At 37.4% G+C, this 10,615-nt stretch overlaps 1 long non-coding RNA gene across 1 annotated transcript; it reads right to left on the reverse strand.

The window, feature by feature from the left end:
• Positions 1-81: 81 nt before the first annotated feature.
• Positions 82-965, reverse strand: LOC113319586. The gene is made up of 3 exons (XR_003345662.1): positions 893-965; positions 665-784; positions 82-580 (listed from the first exon to the last, which is right to left on the reverse strand). It is a non-coding gene; the product is annotated as an uncharacterized LOC113319586 (long non-coding RNA).
• Between the last annotated feature and the right edge of the window lie 9,650 nt (positions 966-10,615).

Here is a 10,615-nt window from a genome sequence, read left to right on the forward strand (position 1 = left end):
AATCTTCAGTTTCAACTTCAATGTCACTAGTGTTATTTTTGTTCTCGGCTACTGACATTGTTGCTGCTCTTGAGCAGTTGAAGAAGGACTTCATTGACATATATTATTGGTAACGCGTACATGAACGGGCTCCGTTTCACGTTCAGACAAGGTATCCTCATCTCTCAAGCTTGTTGATTTCTTCTCAGTAGCAAAGCTACTAGCAGTACCAGTCACATCATCTCATATATCAGTTCGTTCTTCTGGATGGCTCATTTTCTCAAAACTATTGATGGACAAGCGAGGACGGATTCCTTTGTATTTGAATTGGACAAGGCTTCTATTGTACATGAATTAGATCGTGTCATATGTATTTGAATTACCTACTATTACATCCTCTGATGTGCTTGAGTTAGCAAGTGGCTCTTCTTCACTGATCATCTGAATCTCTCTGAAGTACCAGTATTCAAAAACAACGTTCGTTTTTATTAGTTTCCTTTATCTGAAAAACCCTGCTAGAGTCAGTTTTCCATTTAACCACTCTTGTATCTGGATCTTTGAGTATGAACTTAAAGTGGATCGTGTTTTCAATCGACACATCCTATAAAAGAAGATTGAACAATTATTCCAAAATTTGCAATCCAATATCAAACAACATAAAAAGTCTCGTTGCATCCATTCTTACAAGTTCAGCTTTCCAAAGGTGTTCGTGAGACCATTTTAATCGTATTGCATCTGAAGTTGAAGATCCCAAACAAGCACTCCCTAATCAATTGAACTTTCACTTGGACCGTCTTCGATTGAACTGATTATAGAAAAAAAGAAAACCATAAATATTAGAACTGCATGTACAATCAATGTTCATAGCTTGAGTAGTACCAGAACTAGAAGAACATAATAGTTAGTAACTTACGCATTTCTTGAGATTGAATATCATCTTTTCTATCATTACTCTGTAATTTACATAAAGATGAAGGAGATTAAACTATTTGTTCATAACACAAAATTCCCTGAAGGTTTCAGAATGTAATTTGAGAGAAATAAAATGTAATAAACAAATTCTTGGAATGTAATAATCAATCAACGGATGTATAAGTCTAGACTGTAGACAAAAAAAGAAACACAAAATGCAAGAAAATTAACGATGAATCAAAACTTTCTCAGAATGAGAAAAACTTAATGAATACAGATAAAAATGAAAATCGAACAAATTATAAGAGAAAGATCGAAATATTGGTTTATAATAGCACGACTTTCTTGCGAATAATGGCACGGCTTTGATACCTGCGGACATCATGATTTATAATTGGGATAATGATCGTGACACGTGTTTGGATGTTACAAGAGTCTCCCCCTTACCGTGGGTAGGGTTCGTTCTTTTAGTCTAGGCCAAGCCATAAGTGGTGTTGTTGGTCGCAAGCAATCTAAGTATCTTGAAAAGTGCAGTGCTCAAGGTTATAGTTTTGGTACATTGGATTTTACTACCCTCGGTGAATTAGCAACGAGACCATTGAGTTTCTAAAGACGCTGCCTAATTTCATGGCTAGTCATGATGCTAATGTTCGAGTTGGCAATTTTCTTTTCCATAGGATTGGCGTGGTTATTCAAAAAGGGGTTGGATCTCAGCTTGTAGCGAGATTTCCAACCAATTTCTGGGTTCTGATCCTGATAAGTTATAAAAAATAAATAAAACTTTGGGGAAAAAAGAGAATTTCTCGAAATATTTACTGAAAAAATCACAAGGCCTTGAGTCAGTGATACAACCTTTTTTTCTGTTCCCTAAATCATCCTCTGGTACCCAATTTCTAGCAGATAAATGAAAAATGACCAACCAGGATTTTATTCTTTTTATTCTTGTTTTTCAATGGTGTATGTTTTGGGACGTAAAACGATGAGTCGAGATATCATGGGTAGTTTAATATGCAGTTGATGTAATGGATCACGACGAGAACATACATGTTAAGTGACTTGAGTCCTCGCAATTCTCCCATTAAACGGGTCTGACTAAAATGATTTTAAGATGGTGATTTATTTTTTTATCTTAAATTTGGTTGAATTTTCTGAAATTAGATCTTTTAATGGGACAAATTTGGATGGTACGATTTGAAATCTTTGTTTTTCATGGAACAAGATTGATAAAATCTCGAAAGAAATTTTTCTCGATCCCATCAAATAGAAGGGATGGCTCCATCGCTCCCCTTTGTGACCGAAAAAGATAACGCATAATTTAAGATTTTGTCAAAGGGAGAGCAAAAAAAAATCCGAAGAGAACGAAAATCATAATCGATTCACTAACTAAGCCACTTAGCACATCAAAATTTAACTCGATCGAGAATACCCCTCACAGGTTCCCTTCCCATGCTCACACCTCAATCACATTGTTAACCTAACTCTGGGGAAAAAAAAGTATTTTTCTTCGTGATATGATCTTCATTGTACTACTGTGTCGGAACAATTGATTATTCTCAATCCCATAGTCTTATGGAAATCGATCACCATTTCTCGGCGAGATGACATGGGTATGTATATCATAGTCATCCCCATCGATTTAATTGATAACGTAACAACAAATTTCATTAACTGTGTAAATTGAAATAATATTATTTTTTATGCTCATCAATTAGGTATCAAAATCAAAAGAGAAGATAATAGCCTATCTTGATTCATTTATTTTTTATAATATAAAAAAGAATCTAATGTGAGTTGGTATAAATTTGAAGGAGATGGGTCACTGTCAATTATGGAGGGAGTATAAATCATTTTCATGCGGAAGCATGACCTAGGAAGGACTCGAAGGAGGCGGCGGCATGTTGATGGTGTTTACGTAATTTTTTGTTCCATGGGTTGAATGAATAAGACGAAATAGGAAGCTATTGGGTTAGCTAGGGTTGGGTTGAGCATGCGAAAGGAATATGTGTGGGATATTCCCGACCGCGTTAAATTTTGATTTACTAAGAAGGGCAATTCCTATGGTAATGTTCAAATGAATTTTTTTGTTGAGCCAGGTGGATGTCCAAACAGGTTTCTCCACTGTGGGAATAGCACTCCGCGGTTGATCATCAAGCGCCCGTGCTAGGGACAGACGCTGGCGGGTATAGGCTAAACGCGGCGTTGGAAGAAGACACGTTGGCGCTCAAGACAAAAACGTTGCCGTTGGTCATATCAACGCGGGCGTGAGGAACAAAAACGCCAATGATTGATTTTCCAACATCCATATTCTCAAAAGTTTTCAAAACTATAAATTCCTTCAACTGAATTCATTTTCAGTCACACCAATACTATTTTCTTCTTCTAAATCAAATTTTTTTGATACAATATGAGCAACATTTTAAGAAAAGCGGTCAATAGTGTAAAGAAGAGAAGAGATCGAAGAAATGAACCGGAACCGCGGCTTGCCACAGGTGTAGATTTTTCTCAAAATCGGGAAGCAGAGTTTGCTTCGTCAAGTGTCGTTGCTGCTCCATCATTAGTCCAAGGTCATGTGTCGAGGCATCAAGATCGGTCTGAAGGTTATTAAAGAATGAGAGGTATATTTTCAGACTTAAAGGCTGTTTATGAAGTTCTACCCCCTCGAGTCTGAGAAAGGGTTGACAGATATCTCTGGCGTGCGCTTTATAGTGTGAAGCCTAGAAGACACAATAATAGAATTACGATAACAGTGCTAGAAAGGTGGTGGCCGACGACGCACACATTCCATTTTATGTATTTTGAAATTGGTAAGCTTGTTTATAACTTAACTTAAATTATATTTTTTAAATAATTATTAAATAATCAAAAGAATTAATCGTAGTTGATATTATACTTGTAATAGGAATTACGCCCGTTGATTTGTATTTCATTTGTGAGATCCAAAGTGGAGTGGGAGAGCCGACACCATTCAACCAAGACGAATGGATATCACATAGTAAATGAGAGACGCTTTTTCCCTCGTTTATGGAATCCGAAATACGTGAATATTATAAATAATTGAAATGAGGTGGGATTAAATGTTCAGCATTGAAGTCTTTCCTTACCAAAGCAAAAACCCAGAAGATGTAAATGACTATCATGAACCCGAAAGGGTGTTTATGTTATGGGTACTGGGTCAGACATTCTTTTCAAACTCAACTTATGTTGCTCGTGTTGGTTGGCTTCAAGCATTATAAGATCTTGACAAAGCACCAGATTATGACTGGGGATCTGCAATTTAGCAGAATTGTACTGTGGGATGGATCAAGCCTCCATGGGTATGCCTAATTTCACTGGTTTCTGGGACATCATAGAGGTAAATATCAAAATTATTATTTTTAAATTTAAATAATTTTTATGAACAAATGTAGATTAAGTCAAAATACTAAAATTATGGAGTGTGGTATACCTACTTCCGTGTTGGTAAACTAATCCTTAAAGACGGCACCCTTAAATTTCCAATGTTGGACATTGATAGACGTATTTATGTGTCTATTTTCATCTCGATTTTGTATAATGTTAGTACCCATTTTTGTACTTATTATGGTGTTTTATGTATTTGTAGGTATTTTTGGAGAAATAAACATGTGCGGAGAAATTGGCTCAAAAAGCGGTATTTACGCGCGTGGGAGAAAATTACTAAAGGCACCCGGAAGTATCCCGGAAGCGTCCCAGAAGTGTGTCGGAAGTACCCTAGAAATGTCCCGGAGGAACCCCGAAAAAGTGCGGAAAATATCCCAGAAGAATTGCTAAAGGCACCCCTCGGTTGGATAAGGGGACCCCATTGCTATTTACACCCTAAAAATGATGTTTCCACCCAAATTGCTAAGGGGACTTCACTGTTGGATAGGGGGAGGTCACCTTCTTTATTTTCAAAGATGGAAATGGCGGGAAAACTATATTAAGACTGCAAATTTCTCTCAATGGTTTTGGACGTGATTTCCTCTTGAATTTCATCGGACCAAGTTGGGTTGGGCTTGGTCTGATCGTGCAGGAGAAGTTGTGGGCTTGGTTGAGTTAATAAAGAGAGATTTTATCTCAAGTTCACGAAACAGAGACGCAACATGCTCGGAGCTTCGCTGGAAGATTTTCAGGGGATTGACTTGGGCTAGATTGTGGAGATAAAACAGGAAAGAATATACTCTGATTGGATCCGTGACTATCTACGAATAGTTCGGAGCAGTTTTGAACAATACAGATTCGACAGAAAGTCGCGTGAAGAACAGCAGATGAGAAATATTTTCCGAGTCTTTGGAAGAAAGAAAAAGGAGATTCTATCGGGATTTCTTTGAGCTGTGAAATATATAAGAGTTATAGAGAAGTGAGATAAAGGGATTATCAAGAAGTTTGGGGAAGTTTAGAGACCACAGAGACGCAGCAGAGAGGCTGGAAGACGAAGAACAGGAAGCTGAAGGAAAGCTTCCTGCTGCTGCTCGAGGAGGAAGAAGAAGACGAAGAACGGACCCTCCAGGGACGTCGTTCTTCAACAGTGCTAGCAGCAGCAAACTTGCGTCGTTATTCAACAGCAGCAAACCAGCGTCGTTAATCAACAGCAGCGCTAAAGTATCGTTCTTTTATGGACGCTTAAAGAGGGTCGTAGTTTCACTGTATTATATTTTTCACTCTTTTAATCATATTTTGAGCATCAAGTATGTATTTTGAGAACATGATTATTATGAGTAGATAAACCCCAATACTGGGATGATAGAGGAAACCATTCTTTATGCATGAGTAATTTTATTTAATTCTTTTATGACTATTTGCACTATTATGAGTTTGATTTATGATTTTTCTTGATTATTTGTGATTTTATCTGATGATGTATGCTTAGTCCATGAGACTCTTGATGCATCATGCTTATGATTTACATCTAATACTTTACAAAATCTATTTTTCGCAAAGAAAAGAGTCGATATTTGTTATCATTATAAGCTATAATTGTCTAGAAATAATAGTTGATTCGCATGAGTATAAGAATTGGTGGAATCCTGAGTCCTAGTATCTCTTGATCCTGTGACAAATTTTGTATATATTTTTGTTTTAAAAATCTTTTCAAGTCCGAGCAACGAATCCTTATTTACCGCAATCGAAATACTACAACAGACATGTACATCTCGACCAACTTAGCGAAGGACACTGGCAGCGACGTCTCGGGTTCCAGTTTTGTTCAGAGGTTTTATCAGATGATTTGAAGCCACAACAACGTAGTTGTTCACCCTTACATTGATTTTCCTCAGTATGGTGTTAATGATGGACAACGTATTCTTGATTATTCTCTGCGTATAGTTGTTTTTTACACTCCAGAAACATAAAGAGGGGTTTGGTACCTAGGAGAAAGACTACGGTACCAAATACAAGGTATAAATGCAATTGCAATTAACCTCCACAATAGATGCAAACCTATGGATCAGATTTTGATCGGCTGAGAAGAACCAATTGGGAGAGGTATGAACTAAATACAAAGAAGGATATTGGTGAAGCATAGTATGTCAACTGGTACAAGTCTATTGCGAATCCTGTAATTGGGACACACAACATGCACATCTATGGGTTTGATTTCCCAGGTTATCACGCCTTTCCCGTGATGCAAATATCGTTCCTAGCCAGCCACCTCCAAAAGAGCCATGTTGTATGACTTACCCCACCACGGGTGCAAGTTCTTCATCATCTCAAATATGCCCGAAATTCGTTGGGAGATGCCAAGTATTACTTCACAAGGTGATCCAACCACGATCCCTGTTGTTTCTCAAGTTATGGAACATGATTATCCTTACTAGAATGTGACTGCCAGTAACGAAGAGTTGCGGAGCCAACTGAACGATTTGTGTTGGGTGAACCGGAAAATGGAAGCTATACACTTGAATGTGTGTCGGAAATGGCATGAGGATACTGTTAGATAATTGTCGGTGTTTTGGAAGGTTCCGGAAAGTTCTGGAACATACTAGAAATCCTTTGTGTAGAGAAACACAAGGTTTCCTAGTTTAGGTTGATTTCCATATTTGGATAGGTTACCTAAATAACAATAGGTTTCCTAGTTGGGTAGAGTTTCCTTTTCTAAGGAGACTAATACTTGGGAATCAAGTTTGTGACTCCTATATAAGGAGATCTAGGCTATGTGTTTAGACATGGAATTCAATGGTGAGTTAGAGAATACACAATGTAGTTCTCTAAGGTTTCTAGGGATTACATCCCACCTCTTGGGGTGGAATTTTAGTGAAGAGAAGATCGCCTTGTTCGTTGATGGTGGAAGATCATCGTTGGTGTTGGAAGATACATCGTTTAGATGGAGATCATCTCGATTATGTGAGATAAGTATTATCTTGTTTGGTTAGACATTATTCAGCAATATTGGAGCGTTTTGTTCATGAGAATTATTTTAGGGTTTATGATCAACACTATGTTGGATCATAGTTTGTTGATTGACTCGTCAATTGTTAAGTGTAATTCTCTATTTAGTGGCTCCATAATAATGAAGAAGTCGTAACCGTTTTGGTGGATGTAGGCATATTGTCGAACCACGTTAAGTCTTGCGTGCTTTACTTATTGCTTCTAATGTGTATTTGCATCGTATATCTTTCATTCTACGTCGATCCAAAGATATAGTTTCTTGTAGGTTAGTTCTTGTTGGATTTTCCCAACAAGTGGTGAAGTTAGTTTGGCTATCCACCACAACAAGTGGTGCGGTGAGCGTGGAGAGGATCGAAGTTAGACGTCGGATGTTTCGGTTTTCTGCGGATATCCGAATTTTTTGGTTTCAAAGGATTTGATGTTTTCAAGTATTCAAGTACGAAGGATTTGAAGTTGTCAAATATTTGAAGATGCATAGGTTGATGTTATCAAGCATTTGGATTTGAAGGGTTTGATGTTATCAATTTTGTGTATAAAGAAAGTTAGAGTGTTTCGGAAGAATGGGATACTTTGATATTCCACATTCGTTTTTGGTAGTGCTCTACATCGAAGGATTTGACGTTATACTTCTTGAAGCATATAACCCTATGCGTTCCGCATAGCTCCAAGTAAGTATACGTGTAACCGTAATTTGGTTAGTTTATTGTATTTTTTACTTCGTTTCGCATGAGGCTCTTGTGGACTATTTTGGAAGACCAAGTTGTTTTCGTTTGGGTGTATTTGCTTCGCAAATCACCTTTTGAGAAAGCAAGAGCATTTTGGCTGAGATACAAGTTTCGGTTTGTATGTTGATTGAATTAAAGGCAACAATTTTTAGTGTGTCAAATTCTTATCATTATTTCGGTACGGAGGATGCAAGTTTGATATCGGTTGTCATCAGTTTGATCATGTTGCTAATTTTTTGACCTAAGAATTCGAAGGATGTTAAGAGGAAGTTAGACTCGAAGATGTTATGGATTCAATTGCATAAGGCAGTGAAGATTTGGTGAGATATTTTTAAATATTTAGTTTTGGGAATTGTTGACCGTTATCAAGGATCAACATGTTTCAGTTTCGAAGAGTTTAATTTCGTTTGGAGTACTTGTTACATGTTGGTTACAAGTAAGTTGAAGTATGATGATCGTTTAACGAGACGTGGTAGGTTTTGGACTTCGTATACGGGGATTTCAGTTGTGGTGGAGCTATGGTTTCTTATCATTTAATGAGAAACAATTTTGTTAACACAAGTTATGGAATATGCATCTTAGGCATATGATTGAAGAAAGGGTTATTTAGTTGTGTTTTTGTGAACGTTGTAGCTTCGAAGGGCGTGTACCTTTGGAGAGTGACGTGGGTACAGGTTTGGGTATCAATATGTTTCGTATACATGATACATTTAGTGACATCCATTTGGGTGTTTAGGGCATCTTTCTTACTGTTTCTGAGAGAGATGCTAAGTAGATAGTGACCTTTGTTTCGATGATGTTTTGGCAGAAGATTTTGGCAGTGTATCAAGGATCATCGAAGTAGTTTGAAGTGCAAGACCGTTTTGAGAAACAGGTTGGTCATTTAGTGTTGATACGTTCCAATTTGGAGGTGAAGACCGATTTCGGAGAAAAAAGGTATCGTTTGGGCACTTTATAATTTAAGGTACAATTCTACTGTTTGGTGTAGATAGCGATTTTATCGCATACTACTTGGAGAAAGCACAGTGCATGTTATTCAAGTTTCTTGGATAAGTTTGGGCCTGAAGTTTCAGTGTGCTATCTCGTAAACCTTTTATCATCTACTGTTATTTGGCGAAGTACTTCTTGAAAGTGATAAAGTTTTGGTTTCCAAGTTTATTTCTCGCAAGAGGAAATAGTTTTGGTGTTAGTGTTGAGGAAGGTGTTCTTTCTTCGGTATTCTAGAAGTTGTACTTGTAATTCTTAATTAGTTTTTGAACTCTAGGTGGAGAGTGTTAAATTATAGCAGTGATGGTATTTTGAGAGGTTTTGGTTTGGGTGGAGCAGTGTGTTCCTTTGCTCATCTACTACAAATATTGAGATTTCGGTTTCAATAATTACAGAGGCGGTAGAAGATGGGATCAAAGATTTCTTTTGAGAAATCTATTCTGGAACAATTTAGTTTTATCATCCTTTGGTTCTCAGCTTAGCGTGAGAAGTTAGCACTATTTTCTTGGATAGTTACTTAAGCACTTATTACGGTTGCTTAAGAGTAAGAAGACAATGAGTGAGCACAAAAGAATTTTGGATATTTTCTTGGGAGCTGGTAGAGTTGCCTGAGGTTAAGAAGACGGTTGGGTGTGTTTGGGTCTTTACAATTTTTGAAGGATGATTATCAGATCTCGTTTGGAACAGTTACGTACTGGTACATATTTTTGGGGTAAGTTTGACTAAAGGATATGCACAAGACAAAGTATGATTGTTATGAAGTTTTTCCTCCGTGATTAATCACATTTCTATCTGAGTCCTGTTAGTTTTATAGTGTGGCGGTTTGACTTAGTCGACGAAGTCGAAACTGCATTCTTGCCTGAAGATTTGGTGGAGAACATTAATTTGTCACAACCCGTTTGGTTTGAGGTTGCTGGTTTAGTCTGGAAGTTTGGTATGTCAGCTTTTGGAGCCTCTGTTTTGTTTGTTCACTAATGTAGTGATTTTATGAAGCTTGACATATTTGGTAATCTATTGTCTCGTTACTCGTTTCGGGGATATGCTCATGGAAAAGAGCAATTCAGTGTTTGATTGCTTTAATAAGCAATTGAGTTTGGAGTTTCGAGATGAAGGAGTTTTGTTCTGCTAAGAAAATACTTGTGCAGAAGTTTGGACGAGATTTGTTGACTTCGGTCGTTTGGGGGTTGAGTTGATACTTGATCTAGTTTGCTCGTCGTTGATGTGCTGAGGCGATTGTCGTGGTTTGAAGATTGACTCAGATTAGTGAAATCTTTACCAAGGTGGAGATTTGTTGAAACATCGACAAGGTGGAGATTGTTAGATAATTGTCGGTGTTTTGGAAGGTTCCGGAAAGTTCTGGAACATACTATAAATCCTTTGTGTAGAGAAACACAAGGTTTCTTAGTTTAGGTTGATATCCATATTTGGATAGGTTACCTAAATAACAATAGGTTTCCTAGTTGGGTAGAGTTTCCTTTTCCAAGGAGACTAATACTTGGGAATCAAGTTTGTGACTCCTATATAAGGAGGTCTAGGCTATGTGTTTAGACATGGAATTCAATGGTGAGTTAGAGAATACACAATGTAGTTCTCTAAGGTTTCTAGGGATTCCATCCCACCTTTTGGGG

Source organism: Papaver somniferum, chromosome 10, assembly GCF_003573695.1.
Source record: "Papaver somniferum cultivar HN1 chromosome 10, ASM357369v1, whole genome shotgun sequence".
NCBI lineage: Eukaryota > Viridiplantae > Streptophyta > Magnoliopsida > Ranunculales > Papaveraceae > Papaver > Papaver somniferum.